Source organism: Sus scrofa, chromosome X (assembly GCF_000003025.6).
Source record: "Sus scrofa isolate TJ Tabasco breed Duroc chromosome X, Sscrofa11.1, whole genome shotgun sequence".
Classification (NCBI taxonomy): domain Eukaryota; kingdom Metazoa; phylum Chordata; class Mammalia; order Artiodactyla; family Suidae; genus Sus; species Sus scrofa.
The window spans coordinates 61,939,157-61,954,537 of record NC_010461.5 but is presented as its reverse complement, the minus strand read 5'-3'; the positions used below and the strand labels follow the sequence as shown (position 1 = coordinate 61,954,537).

General features: G+C 41.6%; 1 protein-coding gene across 1 annotated transcript in view; it reads left to right on the top strand.

Annotated features, from left to right (window-relative positions):
- Nucleotides 1–15,381, top strand: part of MAGT1 (magnesium transporter 1) — a 64,275-nt gene that overhangs the window by 3,974 nt on the left and 44,920 nt on the right. The window lies entirely within an intron of this gene.

Genomic DNA, 15,381 nt, shown 5'->3' with positions numbered 1-15,381 from the left:
CCCACTGAACAAGGCCAGGGATGGAACCCACAACCCCATGGTTCCTAGTCAGATTCGTTAACCACTGAGCCACAACGGGAACTCTATGCTGGTAGAGTTATTTTAGTTTTTACCCCTTTCCCCTCTAAATGAGCATGTTTTGGCCCATTTTATTAAAAAAAAAGATCACCGTGGTACTACTTAGAGACACTTAAAAATATTGCAGAACATTTCCCTTTTTTGTTGTTAATTTTTTTTTTTTTGTCTTTTTGCTATTTCTTTGGGCCGCTCCCGTGGCATATGGAGGTTCCCAGGCTAGGGGTTGAATCGGAGCTGTAGCCACCGGCCTGCGCCAGAGCCACAGCAACGCGGGATCCGAGCCGAGTCAGCAACCTACACCACAGCTCATGGCAACGCCGGATCCTTAACCCACTGAGCAAGGGCAGGGACTGAACCCGCAACTTCATGGTTCCTAGTCAGATTCGTTAACCATTGCGCCACGACGGGAACTCCTGTTGTTAATTTTTGAAAAGATCATTTTAAAAAAATCCCAGGTCTATCCACCATAGTAGATTTGGCTTTATTTTTATTTTTTATTTTTTTGTCTTTTGTCTTTTAGGGCCACACCCATGGCAAATCGAGGTTCCCAGGCTAGGGATCTAATCAGAGCTACAGCTGCCGGCCTACACCACAGCCACAGCAATGCCAGATCCGAGCCATGTCTGCAACCTACACCACAACTCCCAGCAACACCAGATCCTTAACCCACTGATTGAGGCCAGGGATTGAACCTGCAACCTCATGTTTCCTAGTCGGATTCGTTTCTGCTGCACCATGACACGAACTCCAGATTTGGCTTTAAATAGTAGGGTAATGTCTGATCTTATAATCTAAGTATTCTTTTTAAAAAGACAAGTATCCTAAATGAATGTTAAAATCACTCAAGCTCCTCATAATTGTCTGTTGTTAAATGGAATGCTACCCTACTTATCTGATTATTTAAACTTCTAACTGTTTTCACTGGTACTCATTCTCTAATATTTATTCAATGCCTTCTACATGCCAGGTATTGTGGTTTACATGTATTATCTCTAAGGCTCACAATAACCCTACAGTATAAGTATTAGCCCCATTTGAAAGATGAGGGAACTGATACTGAACAAGAGACACATTAGGAGTTTGCCTAAGGAAGCACCATTCTGAAGGCTGATCTGGGGTTCCACCCCTTTTCTGACTCTAAAACCTATGCTAGGCCACAAAGGCTTGCTTTGCAGTGACTTCTTTTATCTTTTTTTTTTTTTTTTTTTTTGCTTTTTAGGGCCATTCTCGTGGCATATGGAGGTTCCCAGGATAGGAGTCTAATTGGAGCTACAGCAACTGTGGGATCCAAGCTGCGTCTGTGACCTACACCACAGTTCACGATGACGCCGTATCCTTAACCCACTGAGTGAGGCCAGGGATCAAACCCACAGCCTCATGGTTCCTAGTCGGATTCACTGCACCACGATGGGCAGTCTGGCTTCTTTTATATTTATGGCAAATTATTTCCCCCTGTGGTAGAAGGGATGTTGCTTATCCTTGCAACTGGTGTCATTTTATAGAGGCAACGTGATAATATGAAAAGTCATGGTCTTTGACAAAATTATCCATAATTCTTGATCAACTTCTGGGAATCAGTAATAGAGAAATAATATGAAATATGGAAAAGAGTGAATGCACAAAGCATACTGAAGCATAATAAAAAGGATCTCAATAATGCTATCTGATAGTTTCCCCCTGCCATTTTCTCAGTTTTCAAAAAAAAATGTAAAATATTAAAGAGTATGTATGATCATTAGCAAATTATTCTGAGTCTTATTTTCCTTAGCAGTAGAATAAGAAAATGCCTATTTCTTTTCATATTGTGAAAATTAAAAGAAGTGAGGGCTGTAAAGTGCCTAATGTAGTAGAAGACATTAGATGAATATTAGAAAATAAAATAAGATTGTGTTGGAGTTCCCACTGTGGCATAGTGGGTTAAGGATCTAGCATTGCCACAGCTGTGGCATAGGTCGAAGCTGCAGCTTGGATTCGATCCCTGGCTTGGGGTCTTCCAGATGCCACAGTGTGGCCAAAAAATAAAAAATAAATAAGATTGTATTTCCTTGCAGTATAAAATATTTTTTCAACTGATCTTTTTGTATTGTTTTTATGAAGAATTTCAGAAAATATAATTACCTGCGTACTTTGACAAGGCAGGCAGTTATTGGAAAAACTTCTATATTCTCTGGCATTGCTTTGAGAACTGACACATGAAAATGTCACATGTGCAAAACCCCTGCAAATCATTTTTATTTTTCTTCTTAGGGCCACACTGGTGACATATGAGGTTCCCAGGCTAGGCTAGGGATAGAAGTGGAGCTGCAGGAGTTCCCGTCGTGGCGCAGTGGTTAACGAATCCGACTAGGAACCATGAGGTTGCGGGTTTGGTCCCTGCCCTTGCTCAGTGGGTTAACCATCCGACGTTGTCGTGAGCTGTGGTGTAGATCGCAGACGCTGCTCGCTGCTCGGATCCCACGTTGCTGTGGCTCTGGCGTAGGCTTGTGGCTACAGCTCCGATTCGACCCCTAGCCTGGGAACCTCCATATGCCGCGGGAGCGGCTCAAGAAATAGCAAAAAGACAAAAAAATAAAAAAATAAAAAAAAAGAAGAATTGGAGCTGCAGCTGCTGGCCTACGCCAGAGCCACAGCAACGTTGAATCTGAGCTGAGTCTGTGACCTACACCACAGCTCATGGCAACGCCAGATCCTTAACCCACTGAGCAAGGCCAGAGATCAAATTCGAGTCCTCATGGAGACTAGTCGGGTTCATTACTGCTGAACCACAGTGGGAACTCTACCCCTGCAAATCTTTAGCAAAAACCTTATCACCAAGAACCAAAGGCTAAATAGCATTGCAAAAGAAACAAATTGAGACATTTTCCAAAAATAAAACATCAAGGAGAGGGGACAGGAAGCTCTGTCCAGGAAGTACAGGAACCAAGAATGGTGCAGGTGGCATTTAAGGATACAAATACTTTGTTTACTGTCTTTCTCCTTCAGTCATTATCTACCAGTTATATTTCCAGATCTGTTCAATCTCACTCTTTTTTATAATGATTTTTATTTTTTCCGTTATAGCTGGTTTACAGTGTTCCATCAATTTTCTACTGTACAGCAAGGTGACCCATTCACACATACATGTATACATTCTTTTTTCTCACATTATCATACTCCATCATTCATGACTAGATATAGTTCCCAGTGCTATACAGCAGGATCTCATTGCTTATCCATTCGAAAGGCAATAGCTTACATCTGTTAATCCCAAATTCCCAATCCATCCCACTCCCTCCCCCATAACAACTGCAAGTCTGTTCTCAAAGTCCATGAATTTCTGTGGAAAGGTTCATTTGTGTCATATATTAGATTCCAGATATAAATGATAGACGGTATTTGTCTTTCTGTTTCTGACTTAACTTCACATAGTATGAGAGTCTCTAGTTCCACAGTCTAACTCTTTTTTTTTTTTTTTTGGTCTTTTTGCCTTTTCTAGGGCCGCTTCTCACAGCATGTGGAAGTTCCCAGGCTAGGGGTCAAATCGGAGCTGTAGCCACCGGCCTACACCACAGCCACAGCAACTCAGGATCCGAGCCATGTCTGCAACCTGCACCATAGCTCACGGCAATGTCGGATCCTTAACCCACTGAGCAAGGCCAGGGATCGAACCCGCAACCTCATGGTTCCTAGTTGGATTCGTTAACCACTGCGCCATGACGGAAACTCCAATCTCACTCTTAGTTTAAGGATAGAATTAGAAATTTATTACTTAACCAGGAATTTTTTTTAAACTAATATTTGTAAACTAGTAGATTATTAGGAAAGCTATCAAAAATGTTTATTAAGGTACAGTTAATTTAGTGTGCCAGTTTCTGCTATACAGCATAATGACACATACATATATATGTGTATATATATATATATGTGTATATATATATGTATATATATGTGCGTGTACACATTCTTTTTTTTATACTATTTTCCATTATGGTCAGGAGATTGGATATAGTTCCCTGTGCTATGTAGTAGGACTTTATTGTCTATCCCTTCTAAGTATAAAAATATCAGTAATTTCTTTGAATAAATCCTGAACCCAGGTACAGCAAATTAAGTTTTGGGGGAAAGGGAGGTGTATTAGAGGAATCAGGCTGGTGATATTTAGCTTTATTACTTTGGAAATTCAAAAGAGATTTTTTTTTAGGGTCTCACTTGAAGCGTGGAAGTTCTCAGGCTAGGGGTTGAATTTGAGCTACGACTGCCGGCCTACACCATAGCCACTGCAAATCAGGATCTGAGCCATGTCTATGACCTATACCACAGCTCACAACAACATGGGATCCTTAACCCACTGCGCAAGGCCAGGGATCAAACCTGCATCCTCATGGTTACTAGTTGGGTTTATTACTGCTGAGCCACAAGAGGAACTCCTCAAGAGAAGTATTGACAGGAGTTCCAGTCGTGGCGCAGCAGAAACGAATCCGACTAGGAAACATGAGGTTGTGGGTTTGATCCCTGGCCTCACTCAGTGCGTTAAGGATCTGATGTTGCCGTGAGCAGTGGTGTAAGTCGCAGACACAGCTCAGATCTGGCATTGCTATAGCTTTGGTGTAGGCCGGCAGCTGTATCTCTGATTAGACCCCTAGCCTGGGAACCTCCATATGCCGCGGGTATGGCCCTAAAAAAAGGAAAAAAGAAAAAAGAAATTTTGACAGGATCAGAATGTAGCTTTAAATGATAGCAGATTCCTATATGCTATTTTTATTGAGCGATATTCAGTGATTGTAGGAAAGCTTATAGTTGTTAAGGGTTAATCTACTTTGCTAGAGCTAATTGTGATACATATTATACAAGCAGGTAGAATAAAATTAAACTGTTGTCTCACTGTACTTTCTTTGTCCTCTTAATCACTTACAGTCCTAAAATTTTCATCATACTTGATAATTACTTACAGAATTAGAGATATTGACTTCTTGTTAGTGAGATTCTTTTGTAGCCATATTAATTTAGATGTTTTGAGAGAAGAAAAAAACTTTAAGCTTACTTACTTAACTTTTTTTTTTTTTTTTTTCTTTTTAGGGCTGCACCGGAGGCATATGGAGGTTCCCAGGCTAGGGGTCGAATCCGAGCTACAGCTGCTGGCCTACGCCACAGCCAACACAATGCCAGACCCAAGCCTCATCTGCGACCTACACCACAGCTCACAGCAACACGGGATCCTTAACCCACTGAGTGAGGCCAGGTGTCCAACCCACAGCCTCATGTTTCCTAGTTGGATTCGTTTCTGCTGTGCCACTACGGGAACTCCAACTTTGTTGGTATTATGTTTTAATTGTGAATGTTAGTGGTCTGCATTTTGTTTTTGAATAGTTGAAAGTTATGTACTCCAAGAAGGGGAGAAATCAATTGATTATGAGTCTTTGCTTATAAATTTAACGTTTTCTTCATACTAAGTTTGTTTTTTTGTTTTCTTTTTAGGGTCACAGCTGAGGCATGTGGAAGTTCCTGGCTAAGGGTTGAATCAGAGCTGCAGCTGCCGGCCTAAACCACAGCCACAGCCACACCAGATTCAAGCCGTGTTGCTGTGGCTGTTGCGTAGGCTGGCAGCTGCAGCTCTGATGCAACCACACCTCACAGCAAGCCCAGATCCTTAAGCCACTAACTGAAGCCAGGGATCGAACCCCCCTTCTCATGGGTATTAATCAGATTCTTAAACCATTTAAACTGAACAGGAACTCCTATATTTTTTTTTAATTTAAAAAATTTTTTATTTATGTATTTTTTGTCTTTTGTCTTTTTAGGGCCACACCCATAGCATATGGAGGTTCCCAGGCTAGAGGTCTATTCGGAGCTACAGCTGTCGGCCTATGCCACAGCCACAGCAACGCTAGATCTGAGCTGCATCTGCAACCTACACCACAGCTCACTGCAACGCCGGATCCTTAATGCACTGAGCAAGGCCAGGGATCGAACCCGCAACCTCATGGTTCCTAGTCGGATTCATTTCCGCTGCACCAGATGGGAACTCCAGGAACTCCTGTATTTTGTTTTGAATAAATACCTTCAATGCCAATATAGAAATTTGATGTATATATTTTCTTTCAATTCTTTTTTTTAATTTATTTTTTATTGTTATTTCCCAAACACACTTTTTTTTTTCCCACTGCATAGTCTGGGGACCCAGTTACACATACATGTATACGTAATTTTTTCTCCCATTATCATGCTGCGTTGTAAGTATCTAGACATATTTCTCAGTGCTACACAGCAGGATCTTATTGTAAATCTATTCCAAGAGCAATAGTTTTCATCCATTAACCCCAAGCTCCCAATCCCTCCCACTCCCTCCCCCTCCCACCAGGCAACCACAAATCTATTCTCCAAGACCATGATTTTCTTTTCTGTGGAAAGGTTCATTTGTGCTGTATATTAGATACCAGATATGAGTGATATCCTATGGTATTTGTCTTTCTCTTTCTGACTTATTTCACTTAGTATGAGAGTCTCTAGTTCCATCCATGTTGCTGCAAATGGCGTTATCTGGTTCTTTTTATGGCTGAGTAGTATTCCATTGTGTATATATACGACATCTTCCTAATCCAGTCATCTGTGAATGGAAATTTGGGTTGTTTCCATGTCTTCGCTATTGTGAATAGTGCTGCAATGAACATGTGGGTGCATGTGTCATTTTCAAGAAAAGTTTTGTCCAGATATATGCCCAAGAGTGGGATTGCTGGGTCATATGGTAGTTCTATGTATAGATTTCTAAGGTACCTTCATACTGTTCTCCATAGTGGCTGTACCAGCTTACATTCTCACCAACAGTACAGGAGGGTTCCCTGTTCTCCACAGCCCCTCCTGCATTTGTTATTTGTGGACTGATTAATGATGGCCATTCTGAGTGGTGTGAGGTGGTATCTCATGGTAGTTTTGATTTGCATTTCTCTAATAATCAAGGATGTTGAGCATTTTTTCATGTACTTGTTGGCCATCTGTGTATCTTCCTTGGAGAAATGTCTATTCAGTTCTTTTGCCCATTTTTCCATTGGGTTGTTGGCTTTATTTGCTGTTGAGTTGTATAAGTTGTTTGTATATTCTAGAGATTAAGCCCTTGTCTGTTGCATTGTTTGAAACTATTTTCTTCCATTCTGTAAGTTGTCTTTTTGTTTTCTTTTGCTGTGCAAAAGCTTGTCCATTTGATTAGGTCCCATTGGTTTATTTTTGCCTTTATTTGTGTTGCTTTGGTAGTATATTTTCTTGAATGTTTTTTAAAAGTGTTAATAGAAAAAGTATTTGCAATAAGAGTTGTTTACAAACCAATTGCTTTTTATTCTTTTTATTTTAATTTTTTTTAGGGCCGCTCCTGTGGCATATGGAAGTTCCCAAGCTAGGGGTCCAACTGGAGCTGCAGCTGCTAGCCTACACCATAGCCATAGCAATGCGGGATCCAAGCACACCTGCTGCCTACACCACAGCTCATGGCAATGCTGGATCCTTAACCCAGTGAGGGCAGCCAGGAATGGAACCTGTATCCTCATGAATACTAGTTAGGTTCATTACCCCTGAGCCACAATGGGAACTCCATCAATTGCTTTGTTCAGTTGCTGAGTTCACTTGATAAACCTCTTACCTTTATGTACATAGTCCTTGGAAAATATGTTTCTTACTAAAAACTTTAAAGTATTTAAATAGTAAATAGAAGGACCTGAATAGCACAGGTGACATTTTAACCCTTTACTTTTGAAGGTTGTGACTTTGGAAGATAAAGGAATACCTAGAGAATGAATGGTGGAATGGTGGGTCTTGGTGTAGAGGCTGTAGAAAAAAAAATTATTTCTTTTTTCTTTTCTTTTTTTTTTGTTTTTTTTTTTTTTGTCTTTTTAGGGCTGCACCTGTGGCATGTGAAAGTTCCCAGGCTCCAGGTTGAATCAGAGCTGTAGCCGTCAGCCTACACCACAGCCACATCAATGCCAGATCAAGCCATGTCTGTGACCTACACCACAGCTCACAGCAATGCCAGATCCTTAACCCACTGAGCAAGGCCAAGGATCAGACCTTCATCCTCATGAATACTAGTAAGGTTTGTTACTTCTGAGCCACAGAGGGAACTCCAAAATTTTTATTTCTGAGCCGTGGCTTTCAGTACCCAAACAGTGGACTCTTGATAATGGATGAGGAATAAGGAGTAATCTACAGAATAAGATTCTTCAGTACTAGAGATTTACTCCAATCAAAAAACTTTTAACTTGGAGTTCCTGTCATGGAGCAGCAGAAACAAATCTGACCAGTATCCATGAGGACGTGGGTTCGATCCCCAACTCACTCACTCAGTGGGTTGGGGATCCAGCCTTGCCATGAGCTATGGTGTAGGTTGCAGACATGGCTCAGATCCCGCATTGCTGTGGCTGTGGTGTACCTAGGCTGGCAGTTGTAGCTCTGATTTGACCCCTAGTCTGGGAACCTCCATATGCCATGGGTGTGGCCCTAAAAAGCAAACAAACAAACAAAAAACCTTTTAACTCAAATGTGAAGAAAAGGGAAATTCCTTCATAAAATCCTATTATAGAAAAGAGGCGTCTAGGAGTTAGGCATTACATATGAGTTATCTACAATGTACCACATTCTTCAACCATTTCAGGAAGATCAGGTGGTAGTTTATTTTTAGGAATGCTATATCTATCTATATATATATATACACACACACACACACACACACACATATATACATATATATACACACACATACATATACATACACATATACATATATATACACACACATATATACATATATATTCACACACATATATATATACATATATATATATTTTTTTTTTTTCCCCCTACGGCTATACCTACATCATATGGAAGTTCCTGGGCTGGTGATCAAAGCAGAGCTGCAGCTGCAGGCCTACACCACAGCTTGAAGCAACATCAGATCCTTAACCCACTGAGTGAGGCCAGGGATCAAACTCACATTCTCAGAGAACACGTTGTGTCCTTAACCTGCTGAGCCACAACGGGAACTCCAGGTATGGCGTATTTTTTTCCTATTGTTCATAATTTGAATTGCTTTATGTTTCTTCATTTCCCATGTTTTACATAGAAATTATATAACATGTAGTCCTTGAACATGGAATTAAAGTGTAGCAGTTCTGGAGTTCCTGTTGTGGCTCAGTAGGTTAAGAACCTGGCTAGTATCCATGAGGATGTGGGTTCAACCCCTGGCCTTGCTTCAGTGGGTTACAGATCCAGCACCGCCACAGGCTGCAGCGTAGGTCCCAGATGTGGCTTTGATCCTGTGTGGCTGTGGCATAGGCTGTCGGCTCTGGCACTGATTCAGTGCCTAGCCTGCGAACTTCCATATGACGCAGGTGTTGCCCTGAAAAGCAAAAAAAAAAAAAAAAAAAAGTCATTTCCATCGGGCGCAGTGGAAATGAATCCGACTAGGAATGATGAGGTTTCGGGTTCAATCCCTGGCCTTGCTCAGTGGGTTGGGGATCCAGTGTTGCTGTGAGCTATGGTGTAGGTCACAGACAGGCTCGGATCTGGCATTGCCGTGGCTGTGGCGTAGGCCAGCAGCAACAGCTCCTATTGGACCCCTAGCCTGGGAATCTCCATATGCCGTGGGTGTGGCCCTAAAAGGACAAAAAGGCAAAAAAAAAAAAAAAATAGCAGCTCTCTTGTGTCACAGCAGGTTAAGGATCTGGCACTGTCACTATGGCAGCTCAGGTCACTGCTCTGGTGCAGATTCTGTCCTGGCCCAGGAACTTGCACATGATGTGGGCAAGTCCAAAAAAAAAAAAATTAAATATAGAGCAGTAGTACTCAAACTACAGTGTATAAAGAATCACTTGGAGTTCCCGTCATGGCTCATTGGTTAACGAATCTGACTAGCATCCATAAGGACACAGGTTCGATCTTTGGTCTTGCTCAGTGGGTTAAGGATCTGGTGTTGCCATGAGCTATGGTGTAGGTCACAGATGCAGGTCAGATCTGGCATTGCTGTGGCTGTGGCATAGGCTAGCAGCTACAGCTCCAATTGGACCCCTAGCCTGGGATCCTCCATGTGCCACGAGCGGGAACTCCGAAAGTCTGCACTTTTAACGGGCTCCTTTATACTAGCCACACTTTGAGAAATGCAGCCATAGGAAATTTATTATCCATTATGCTAAGAGCTTGCTCTGAGAAGTTTTGATTTACTTTATCACCAGATCTTTCTTTTACATTGTGTTCTCATTGGTAATGAATAAAAGTATTTTTTGAATATGTAATAAGATTATAAAAGCTTAAATTGGACTGTGAAAATCCTTTTCAGTTTAGAACAGTTGTTCTGGGAAGTTCCCTTGTGGTGCAGTAGGTTAAGGATCCAGCAATTGCTGCAGCTGTGGCACAGGTTGCAACTGTGGTGCAGGTTTGATTCTTGGCTCAGGAACTTTACATGCTGTGGGTATGGCCTCTCTCCCCCCGCCCCGCCCCTGCAAAAAACACCCAAAACTGTGATTCTCAGTGAGGGAGTGGTGGGGTTATCTGGCAATGTCTGGAGACATTTTTGGTTTTGCAGCTGGGAGTAGTAATGCTACTGGCATCTAATGGGTAGAGGTCTGGGATGCTTCTCAACATTCTGTAACGTGCAGGACAGCCCCCCACGATAACGAATTATCTGGCCCAAGATGTTACTAATGCTGCTGTTGAGAAACCCTGGTTTAGAATGATCTGTTTGAATCCTAGCTCTGTGTCTTAATAACTCTCACCTAACCTCTCTGATCTTGTTTACTCACTGGGTTGTTTTTTCCTTTTTCTTTTCTTTCTTTTTTTTTTTTTTCTTTTTAGGGCTGCACCGGCAGCATATGGAGGTTCCCAGGCTAGGGGTCCAGTTGGAGCTACAGCTGCCATACTACACCACAGCCACAGCAAGCCACATCTTCGACCTACACCACAGCTCATGGCAATTCTGGATCCTCAACCCACTGAGCAAGGCCAGGGATCGAACCTGCAATCTCATGGTTCCTAGTCGGATTTGTTTCCACTGTGCCACGATGCAAACTCCATACTCACTGGTTAAATGAACTAAAAATAGAGTATTTTAATCTCATAGTGTTATCTTGTGTATTGAATGAAATACTCTCCATAAGGAGAGGAGTTGTTGCCTGATACGTATCTACTAGGCATTCTAAATAGTAGCTTCTATTTTCTCCATAAAACTAGTTCAAGAGAGCCTTACTTTAAGGTATATTAAAATGTTAAAAGATTAGGTCATTGTGAATAAGGATTATAACTTCTAATTATCATGTCCTAGGCTATGTTCATGTACTTTTATTGTAAAAGTTTAAAACTAGTTCATCTTTAGTTATGCTCTGTCTTCAGTTCATTTTAAAGAAAATGAACTCAGAAAGTAAATGTTTGCCTCTATATTAAGCAGTCTTTTGAGGTGATAATCCCATTTTATAAGAGCTTTAAGAGAATTTGTAATTCCTTTAAACTGATTTCTTCTAATTGATAAGTTATTTGGGGATTGAATAGCCAGAAATCTGGTCTTTCCAGTCTGTTAATAAACAGAAAGAGGGATATTGTAAATTTTTTACCTAGCTCTATTCCAGACTTTTTGTTTAAGATGACTCCATAGGAGTTCCCATGTGGCATAGCAGGTTAAGGGTCTGGCATTGTCACTTCAGTGGCTCCCGTCACTGCTGTGCACAGCTTTGATCCCTTCCTGAGAGCTTCTATATGCCATGGGCACAGCCAAAAATAAGAGAAAACTCCACATGTTTATCATTAATTCAAAACACATATATTTGTTTTATTGGAATGATCATTGAATAGGGATAAACTATATAAACTATATGAAACCATACCTGTTACTGCTTTACATTTATTTTTTTCTAAAATAGCCCCAAATAGGAGTTCCCGTCGTGGCTCAGTGGTTAACAAATCCGACTAGGAACCATGAGGTTGCAGGTTCCATCCCTGGCCTTGCTCAGTGGGTTAAGGATCTGGCGTTGCCGTGAGCTGTGGTGTAGGTTGCAGATGCAGCTCAGATCCCGTGTTGCTGTGGCTGTGGCGTAGGCCAGTGGCTGCAGCTCCGATTAGACCCGTAGCCTGGGATCCTCCATATGCTGTAGGAGCGGCCCTAGGAAAGGCAAAAAGACAAACATAAATAAATAAATAAATAAAAATAAAATAGCCCCAAATAAAATCTGTAACCATAGGAGTTCCCGCTGCGGTGCAGTGGGTTAAGGATATGTCATTGTCTCTGCAGTGGCTTGGGTTGCCTCAGAGACATGGTTTTGATCCCTGGCCTGGTGAAGTGGGTTAGGGATCCAGCATTGCTGAAGCTGTGGCATAAGTTGAAGCTGTGGCTTGGATTAAATTCCTGGCCCATGCCATGGGTACAGTCAAAAAAAAAAATCTGTTGCCATGCTGAATAAAATAGCCAGATTATGTTTGAATATGCTGGTAACTGTCAAATTTAATTTAAAAATATAAAAAATTAATGACTATTTCAGAATATAGAATGGTATATTTAAAACATGAACTGGAGTTCCCGTCGTGGCACAGAAGAAACGAATCTAACTAGGAACCATGAGGTTGCAGGTTCGATCCCTGGCCTTGCTCAGTGGGTTGAGGATCCAGCGTTGCTGTGAGCTGTGGTGTAGGTTACAGACTTGGCTCAGATCCCGAGTTGCTGGAGCTGTGACTCTGGTTCTGGCTTAGGCCGGCAGCAACAGCTCCAATTAGACCCCTAGCGCTTGGGAACCTCCATCTGACATAGGTGCGGCCCTAAAAGAGACAAAAGACAAAAAAATTAAAAATAAAACCTGAGAACCAATATTGTTCTCCGAGCTATGATGATCATTAAGGCTGTCTGAAATAATAAGAGCATTTTTTTGGAAAATTGAGTTTAATCTATGCAGCATTATTATTATTATTATTATTTTGTCTTTTTAGGGCTGCTCCTGCGGCATGTGGAGGTTCCCAGGCTAGGGGTCTAATTGGAGCTGTAACCACCGGCCTGCACCACAGCCACAGTCACATGGGATCCGAGCTGCGTTTGCAACCTACACCACAGCTCACGGCAACACTGGATCCTTAACCCACTGAGCGAGGCCAGGGACTGAACCCACAACGTCATGGTTCCTAGTCAGATTCGTTAACCACTGAGCCAGACAGGAACTCTCTATGCAGCATTATTTTAAATCAAATATTCCGTGCTCTTGACAATTGTTGGTAATTAATTCCACTGTTAAAAATGAACTAGCCAGGAGTTCCCATCGTGGCGCAGTGGTTAACGAATCCGACTAGGAACCATGAGGTTGCGGGTTCGGTCCCTGCCCTTGCTCAGTGGGTTAACGATCCGGCGTTGCCGTGAGCTGTGGTGTAGGTTGCAGACGCGGCTCGGATCCCGCGTTGCTGTGGCTCTGGCGTAGGCCGGTGGCTACAGCTCCGATTAGACCCCTAGCCTGGGAACCTCCATATGCCGCGGGAGCGGCCCAAGAAATAGCAACAACAACAACAAAAAGACAAAAAAAAAAAAAAATGAACTAGCCAGAGTTCCCTTTGTGGCTCAGCAGAAATGAAACCGCTAGCATCCATGGGGATGCAGATTCCATCCCTAGCCCTGTTCAGTGGGTTAAGGATATGGCATTGCCAAAAGCTGTGGTGTAGTTCGCAGACAAGGCTCGGATCTGGTGTTGCTGTGGCTCTGGTGTAGGCTGGCAACTGCAGCTCTGATTCGACCCCTAGCCTGGGAACTTCCATGTGCTGCAAGTATGGCCCTTAAAAAAAAAAAAAAAGGATGAACTAGTCTCCACTTTCAGGTTCGCTCTCTTCCACTGCCTTTACCAAAAGCCTGTTTCCTTCATATCATTCATTGTTCCACAAGTCTTGTTAATTATTTCTTATACCAGTTTTTTGAGAGTGTATATATTTCTCTATAGGCTTATTATAAAACTATATTCATTTTTATGTGTGGCATATTCTTTTTTTTGTCTCTTACCCTAATTATTTTATATCTGCTACAAAACTTTTTTTTTTGTCTTTTTGCCATTTCTTGGGCCGCTCCTGCGGCATATGGAGGTTCCCAGGCTAGGGGTCCAGTCGGAGCTGCAGCCCGCCAGCCTACTCCAGAGCCACAGCAACACGAGATCCGAGGTGCGTCTGCAACCTACACCACAGCTCATGGCAACGCCGGATCCTTAACCCACTGAGCAAGGCCAGGGATCGAACCCGCAACCTCATGGTTTCTAGTCAGATTCGTTAACCACTGAGCCACGATGGAAACTCCTACAAAACTTTTTTAATGCCATTTTCTCTATTGTTCATAGAAGTGTACTTAGGAAACAAAATTTATTTCAGTATCGGCTGAATTTAGGCATGCTTTAAAGGTGAATAATGCATTTTCAGAATCCATACTATTGTTACCTTCCTGAAGTTAACAAATCCCATTTCTATTAAGTGTTTACATGTGCATCATCTTTTCCTTATATGTTAGTAATACAAGTGAGTCCATTCCCAGCTGGGTTCTGTTAAATAGAAATTCAGAACATACTAATTGAATGCCTACTCTATAGTAAAATACCTTGTGTGTCTGCTCTCTAGTAGTTAACAATCTAGAGAAGGGAATATCAAAGTGTCTTAGAATGATAAGTGCTAGATAAGTGTTAGAATGATAAGTGCTAGAAAGTGTTATGAAACATTTGGCAGGGGCGGAGGGATTAATATACTTGTGTCCTTGGTCCTTAACCACCTAGGAAAACCATGTAGGGTCACTCATTACAAATCACTAAACTCAGTAGACACTCATTCTCTGAGAATTTTGTTGCAATAACTAAAGCCACAGAAGCTCTTCTTATTGGGTCTAGGGATTTTTTTTTTTTTTTAGCCTAGGTCAGAGGCAACTTATTTGCATTACTGACACCTAACTTTCAAAGAGTGTCATCTTCCTAGTAGGTTCCCGATCTACTTCCAAAACGAAAAGTCACATCGTAACATCTGTTCTCTGATGATTGAACTTAATGGAGGGAACTATTTTTAGAGTTCCCTGGCCAGACTTCAGTGTTAGTAATGGAAGATGTTACTGGTCAAATGCTTCTGAATAATGAACCACTCCATGATTTCCCAGCCTTTTACAAACATATCCGTGTAAAAAAGAACAAAATTATAAATTAGCATTATTAATTCTGCATTGAGATTCTTGTCTCCTGCACTTCAAAAAAAAAAATAGTTTCCCATCTTCTTACTATTATTGCAAAGTTTGAACATAAGGATGGAGGTAAAGGGAAGTATAAATTAATATGATTGCATTTATTTCAAACTGAAATTTTCATT